We start from the raw sequence: 8,885 nt of genomic DNA on the forward strand, positions 1-8,885 counted from the left end.
GCAGTCAGCATTGCAAAAACGAAAACGTCGAAAACATTATTACAAAACAAACTCTATCAGCTGTAAAGAAAAGCTATCAGTATTTTAAAAGCCAGTCTAAGCAATTACCCATACTATACAAAATATCTCAATATTTGTCTTTTCAAAACTTTATAAAACTTGATCCAAAAATATTTTTTGGGATTTCTAATGGTTAAGTAATGTTTAAAACTAAAATGTTATCTTTGGATTTTTAAGCTACAATTTATTTCTTTTATACTGGACCAAAATTAAAAAAATGCTCTAAATAAACTATATAAAGACAGATATCTTTCACTTCGGATGAAACAAAACATAATAATTCACTATCAGGATAGTTAATTAAACGTTTTTTTTCATTTCCTGAACATTTTAAAGATAAGGATAATGTGAGCTTTGGAATGGACCACCTCATTTACTTACGCACACTCTATGGTGCAAAATAGCCGCTGCGGCAATTATTATTGCCAACCACAAAAACTAAATAAACCCATTTATAATGCAACGTGATGTTTATATTACCCTATTATAAACATTGTATATCAATTAGTTTTTTGGACGTGTGATATTCCGTCTTTAGCCCAGAAAAGAAATTTCTCGGGACGGATATATCCGCTTTCAGCCCGGAAAGTAAATTAAGATTGACGGATATATATCCGTGCATAGCCCTGGAAGGGTTAATATATTACGTATAAAACAATAGGTATATAAAGTTTTCTTTTGGGAACAAATCATCATTATAGTACACTCCACATAGGTACGGTACCTAATAAATAAGATCAGTGTTCGATTTTTTTTTTCATTTAAAATTCTCATTCTTTAAAGCAAAGTACCCATTATTACCTGTAAAATTACCCGTCTAATACCTTTCCTCGTTTCCTCCAGATGATTAACGACGTTAGATGTCTCCCCCCAACCAAAACCCTAAATTCCCACCGGTCCCCTAGTGAGTTCTGAGTTGGAGTTATATTGGTGACAGTAAGTCATTACATTTTCCTAAATATCTCGCTTATTTGATGATCCAATTAATTCTTGTATACTCGTGATCTGCTTGTTGGTTTAATCTGAGTACCCAACATATTTTGATAAAGAAAGTTTACTACAGTTAATTTTTTATTTTTCGGGGATTTCCGTTGTTTTCTGCGGAAATAGTTATTTGAAAAGTTAACTGTTAATATGACATTTAATGATACAAAAGTACAACAGCTGACCAGCTGATTTACAGCCAGTGCTGCCAACGTATTTTGCGTGCATACGGCCTTGTCTGCATGTTACGTGCTCACTATTTCGTGCCTTCACGTTGCAAATCTGGAGTGAGACAGTTAACATTGTCTCACTGATGAGCGAATTGGCCACTTTGCTTTCTCAAATCAGTGAGAGAACATGTAGTCCGGTTGCCAAACCCTATATTTTTGGCTAACCCAAAAATTTTGGATTAAGTTTTTTTGTTAATGGATAATTACTAGGACATGTAAAGCTTCAAGAAAATGCATGATGACATCCTGTCACCTTTGGGCAATTCGAGATTTGGCCGCCATCTTGAATTTTTCCAAATATCTTTGTATTATTTATATATATGTAATATAGGGTTGTTGTATATCATTTTATATGTTTTAATGTACGCTGAGTTCAATGGGAGCACTAAAAAGTATCTAGAAATAGTAATTTCTTAAAAACCACCGCCATCTTGAATTTTTCTAAATGTTTTTGGATTATTTTTTTATTTGTAAATATATGGTTGTTTATATCATTGTATATGTTTTTATGGATGCTGAGTTCAATGGGAGCACTAAAAAGTATCTAGAAATAGTCGTTTCTTAAAAACCGCCGCCATCTTGAATTCTTCGCTACTGGCCATACCAATTACGCACGTTATGGGCTCTTCTACCTCACTTCCTTAGAAAAACTCCCTCCATCTACTTTGAACCATTTCCTTGGTGGCAATCACGTCATGCGTCATAATGGCTTATGAAATACAATATGGAGCGATATGTGGATAGCGATAGAGACCACATATGATATTCGGCCACAGTCAAGGTGGGATAATAGGTATTACCATAGATTAAACATACTCCCTAATCTATGGTATTACTCTAAGACCAGAAACTTTGAAAACATGGGCATTAAGCTTGCACATATGCTCACAATTAGAACTGGATCTATTATAGAAAAGTTTGGTGAAGAGAGGAAAGATGTGATACAAGACACGCACAAAAAAGAAATGCACTCTCGAATCATTTCTGATAGAAAAGACAGAGAAGGGATAAGAAACAACGATCGATGGATCTGCACTTCTATGGTGTGTGCAGTGGTCAGAAAAGGGAAGTGTACAGGACTTCATAAGTTCACTTAAAAAATCCCTAAGCAAACATTTACAACATGGAAATATGAATAACCTGATTTTTGATCGGTACAGGCAATATAGTACCAAGGATCACACAAGATCGGGTAGATCTACAACTAAGGCACGATCTACAAAATTCTCACGAAGAAGCTGATACGATTATTGTACAACAAGCTATATTAGCTGCTGATGATGAAGACAAGCAGAACGTTGCGTATCAGATGACACAGAGACGTTTTTATTCTCCTCATTTACTTCTAAAATCTTAAAAAAACATTTACGCCACACTACACTATTTTGACGAACTTCCCACGCAAGGATTTAGTCCAGAAAACAGTTGTTTGCCGCCAGCTTAATCAAATGGGGTTTCATTGTGTACTACTGTACTGCAATGAGTTTTACCGGACATCAATCAGCTGATTATACTGTATTTGGGTGGCAATGAGTAGTTATAAACAAAAACATAACCTCTCTTAGAGGCTCGTCCGGCAAACACTTATTTTCAGGACTAGTAACGTAATATACTATTACCATTGACTTTAAAGTCAATGCTATTACGCCACACTACATTATTTTGACGAACTTCCCACGCAAGGATTTAGTCCAGAAAACAGCTGTTTGTTGCTGCCAGCTGTTTCATGTTTTAAATAAAAACACAATTGAAGTTTCAATACTATTTATTATAAATTGTAATTAACATCGACAGAAATACATTTAGGCTGCAGTTAATGAGCCGACATCTTTTATTCTGAATCGGAAATCAAATAATCAAATACACTTAAAAGAGAATACACAAAGACCAAAGAGTAATACCTCTAAACATGGACTTAACTATATACATATATCAACACAGCTTATTCAAATGGGGTTTCATTGCGTACTACTGTACTGTATTGAGTTTTGCAGGACACCAATCAGCTGATTATACTATATTTAGGTGGCAATGAATGGTTATAAACAAAAACATAACCTCTCTTAGAGGTTATGACTAGTGATTTTTAGTCCTTTAGTTGGTGAAAATATATTAGGATTTGTACAGATTAGTAGTATGGCGTAAACTATAGTACGTAACTCGTCCGGTAAACACTAATTATCAGGACTAGTAACGTAATATACTATTCCGCAACTATTCTGATGGAATCACCTGTCCCAAGGCTATTAAAAAGAAAAGAAGGTTGCCTCAGTCGCGCGTATGACGTCACCCGCCGACCCGGACGGTGCTGCTTTTAATTCACACAGCTGTCACCTGTCAAGTACTTTGTTATTGTTGTTTGTTTTTCATTTATTTATTTGTAAACAGATCTGGGTCGGCGGGTGACGTCATACGCGTGACTGAGGCAACCTCTTTTTCTTTTTAATAGCCTTGCACCTGTCCAGTGTCGCTCAAGAATTGACATAGGAGCATCTGTCGTCAACAAACATATGGAAATAATACCTGATTTGCTTGCAGCTCATGGTATCCTGCAATGTGCTATGGAATCGGTAAGATTAAAGCCATTAAGAGGTTTTGAAAAGTGGACACTCCTTATCAATGGTTAGAGATATACATGCTGATTTTTGTGAAATAAAGCTGCAAGCATCGAAGTTTATGTCTACTTGTTGTGGTGTATCTAATTGTAACACAACTTCTTAGGCTCGTGTCAAACTGTGGGCTGACAAAGTTCGAAGTGCAACGACTCAACTGCCAAAACTGTGCACTCTACCAACAACAAATTCAGCGTTTGAAGAAAAGCACACCTTCAAACCTGTATTTTGAAGCATTCAATGTACTCTGACCCACCAGATTTAGATGCCCACTGCTTCACGGTTTTTACAAGGATGAAAACTCAAGATGCCTCCTACCCACAACTATGCCGGAAAATATTTTATTGGCTCCGCCGGAAATTTTGAAGTTGGTTAAGTGCTCTTGCAGAAACGTATTGCCATGCAACAGCAATCAGTGTAGTTAAGAGTGCCAGCCTACCATGCACCATGTTCTGTACATGCTCAAACAGTTCCTATTCCAATGATTTGACACGTGTTGCTGGATTAGAAGTAGACTGGGAAGAAGACCCTGTTGAAGAACCAGTGGCAGACTGATCTCTGTTTGGACAATGTTCGTTTGTTCTTAGTCATAAATGTTTTTTTTTATACCAATATGTAATCAATATCAGAATTTCACCTATTACACTGTTTACTTGAGTCATTCACTTTTTTGTACAATAAAAAGTGGCGTTCTTTACAAATAATTATTCACAACACCTATATATTACAAAATGCCAATTATTTTTAGTTTTGTTTTTAAATTATTCTTTTTTATATGGTAAGGACTTCTAAGAAATGGCTATTTCTAGATACTTTTTTTAGTGCTTCCATTGAACTCAGCGTACATAAAAAACATATAAAATGATATACAACAACCCTATATTACAAATATAAAAATAATCCTAAAATATTTGGAAAATTCAAAATGGAGGCGGTTTCTAAGAAATGGCTATTTCTAGATACTTTCAAGTGCTTCTATTGAACTCAGCGTTCATAAAAACATATAAAATGATATACAGCAACGTCAACAACCCTATATTACAAATATAAAAATAATCCTAAAATTTTTGGAAAATTCAAAATGGCGGCGATTTCTAAGAAATGACTATTTCTAGATACTTTTAAGTGCTCCCATCGAACTCAGAGTACATTTAAACATATCTTACTAATATTATAAAGTTATATACAACAACCCTATTATTACAAATATAAAAATAATCCAAAAATATTTTGAAAAATTCAAGATGGCGGCGGTATTTAAGAAATGACTATTTCTAGATACTTTTTAGTGCTCCCATTGATCTCAGTGTACATAAAAACATATAAAATTATATACAACAACCCTATATTACATAGGTATATATAAATAATACAAAAATATTAGGAAAAATTCAAGATGGCGGTGAAAACTCGAATTGCCCAAAGGTGACAGAATGTCATCATGCATTTTCTTGAAGCTGTATATGTTCTTGTCACTATCCATAAATAAAAAAACTTAATCCAAAACTTTTGGGTTTTGGGCTTGGCAACCGGACTAATGTACATTGTTAGGTAACTGTAGGAAAAAGAATATATATTTTCAGAATCAGCGTTGAATTTCAAGTAGAATGAAAAAAAGTTTTGAAAATCGGTTGAAAACCCTAAAATACATATTAACTCAGCAAAAAAGTGCCACTTCGCACACTACAGTAGTTGGAAAAAACACAAATAACTCGTTTCTCTTGAATGCTTGTTAAACCGGGCCTGGACTGGAAGAATAGTATTCAGGTGTCTATGACCTCTTCGGGTTTTGAAAACTCATAAATGTGCTACCAAATATTAATGAAATAAGCTTTTGAATTTGTTGTACTTGTACTACATTTACAGGCTCCTATGTGTACCTAAACAAATCAAATTGATGGATTAACTGGGTAGATTAATAATCCAATCCATTGCTTTGCAAATTGTTGGGGTGTAATTTTTTGTAAACAACCTAATTCCATTTTTACCAAGTAACCTTGTTTAATTTATTCCTATCCTATCGCTATTGCCATAGGTCTCATTACACCTTTTGTTATTTAAATAGATTTAGGTGAAAATCAAATCAGGCAAAGGGAAATTCAGTCTGCAGGTAAGCTGTCAGAGTATTTAATTTACCATGCATCTTAAGCAGTCAGCTGATTTTGACAAGCAACATTCTCCAATCAGCTGGTTAGGGACACAGCTGGCATGACAAGGTATTGTGGTCAATCACCTGCTATGCAGATTACATCATCAATCATTCCCTTACCCCTAGAGCCTTTGGTTTTCATAATCATGTTTAACCAAGTAAAAAATTAAACCAAAAACAACCAACTCATTGAAATAAATTAAACATTTTCTTTGGTAATAGATTTTTATTTGTTGGAAAAATTGTAAAAATAATATTTTTTTCTTGTTGAACAACAAAGTGGTTATTTTTGCACTGATTGATGAGGCTAAAAATGATAATAGTAAACATTCTGGAAAAGTTTTACAATCAAACTTGATCAAAAACCAAACTCCCCTGATAGATAAAAATGTGTCCATCAATTGTTGCGAGCAACACCTGATAACAGTTCAATGGAAATCATCAAGATAGATGACAGATAACAGAGTCCAGCAATACGAGAGGGAAAAGAGAGAATTTTAGCCATACACTTCAACAAAAAAGCAACATTTTAGAAATTTCAGACAGTATTCATAAAAATTCAGCATATGTTCGAGGGTCGATAATTGTGAAACAGAAACCTTAAGATAAATTAAAAACACAGCTACCTACAAAGAGAGCAACTATATTAAAAAACAAACAAACAATTTTTAGGTTTTGAAACACGCAACTGTGCGTAAGCAAATTATATTTGACAATAATCCACCTTAAATGAAAGCAGCTTCACATGCATGCAAATCAGTGGATAAGATTATTACACAAGATGACATGAGACTGATAAGGATATCAAAGGACTCCAGACAATGCCCTGAGGTATGCCTTTGCTTGCATGTTGATGAGTTCATTAATTCCTCACATCTAAATTGATGTTCAACTCCTCAACTGATGCTTAACACCACATGGTGTGATTTGATAATGATAAAACATTTAATTTGTGAAGTGATATTTAATCAACTGACTTTGACAGCAGTAAACTTGGAATGGAATTACATTGGTAAATTTAAACTGAGAAAAAAAAGATCAATAAAAAGACAACATTTTATTTATGCAGAAACAAAACTTTGTTTACAGGATTTAATGTTAATAGGTAGGCATTGACTCTGAAATCTTGTTCAGTGTGTGTTTCGTGTTGACGGTTGATTATGCTGATGTTAGCTTTAACTCTTTTATTACCCAGAGTATCAATTTTTATTCTATGGTTTAAATCCAAAACACCAACAATTGTTCACCATTACATAGGTTTATTTGATCAAGTACTTTGTACATTGGTTAAATAATAAGAAACAAATCTATATAATTAATACGCTACATGAAAATTTGTCGGTTGAACTCCTTCGCCATTTCTTAACCGATTTTATCCATTGACGTCTCATTGGAAAGAGCGTGTCACGTAGATTTGCAAACTGGCCTTGGCCTTACATTTTTGAAAAAGTCCCTTGGGCTCTGACCCAGTGGCTTTGAAAGTTCCCATGTTATCCTTATGAAGAACATAATTGTTTACATTTTGATCATCTGTATTATTTAATTGCTGTTATTTATTTTTAAATTCAATGAAACGCATTGAGTACATTTATTTACTATTTGAGTTTGTGTAAATATAACCCCCAAGACGGCGGATCGTGTTAGTATGGTTGTATCTTAAGTTTGAGCATTTATCGTTGTTTTGTGTCGCTATGATGGATCGTGTTAGCATGATTATAACTTAAATTTGTGCATTAATCGTTGTTTTGTGTAGCTATAGTTTGTTTATTTATTTTTATTTTAAATGACTACAACGAAACATGGACAGGAGGCGTAATCATGATAACGACCGCAGCTACAGAACAGTGGCGCGTAATATGCTTAACTCATCACAGTCAGCACCTGACCCTGAACAGTCTCAACTATTAGGTTACAAATGCGCCCTACACTACCCCAAAACGACTTTTCATTCTCAATTGGCCTCTATCAATGACCTGTGTTGCCCGTACAGCGAGGCATTTTGAGAAGGAGAATACCGGCCGGAATGCTTTAGGTTTATCAATAACTTAGATAAACATGGACAACCTTATATGGCTATAAGTCGGAAAATGTTTGTATAAAACATTAAAAAGCAATACCAGGTTATGAAATATGATACAATATTTACAGGAAATTTTGATTAATGTTACATACATCGTGAGTATCTCCATGAGTTACACCCCAGCCTAATACATGAGTTGACTCTTTTAGACTCATTGTAAATATGACTGTTATTCATTTTGAAATAACTCCTGTAATACTTTGCAATTGCTCGAATTCGAGCAACATGTACACTAGTACCCTTTAATACTTTACTTTAAAATAGCAACCAAACAATTGTAGGTATTTTGAGCCAAGTTCGAATGGACATGAATGGCGCGATCTTGTAGTCTTGTTAGTCACCAAGGCCGTACATATTCCTTAGACACAGCTGTTAATTAAGCCCATACAGCCTTGAGCCAATGGCAACTAAGGGACCTTCAGTTTATAGTGGAATCTGAACCACATTTTTGCCTTGTAATTTACAAATTGGTCTAATTATCAGGATAGTACCAACCATCAACAAAACAGCATATCCAATGTTCTTACGTCCTAAAAAGTGCTTGCATTTGAATAAAATCCAATTAGTGCTTTGCTCTAAAAATGAGAATATATATATAGTCTTTGTAAGCTAGAACCTAGAACTGCTAAGCATATTTGCATGACTAAGTTATACCATACTTACTATCCAGTTACAAGCAAAACAAGTAGATATTAAAATTTGGAATGTCCTGTTTTTTAGAACAAACAAAAAAAGTCTGGAAAGTACAAATTGTTTTAAATTGAAAATCT

The sequence above is a fragment of the Macrosteles quadrilineatus genome, unplaced genomic scaffold (assembly GCF_028750875.1).
Source record: "Macrosteles quadrilineatus isolate MER2022 unplaced genomic scaffold, UCM_ALF_1.0 Scaffold_2__2_contigs__length_208266976, whole genome shotgun sequence".
NCBI lineage: Eukaryota > Metazoa > Arthropoda > Insecta > Hemiptera > Cicadellidae > Macrosteles > Macrosteles quadrilineatus.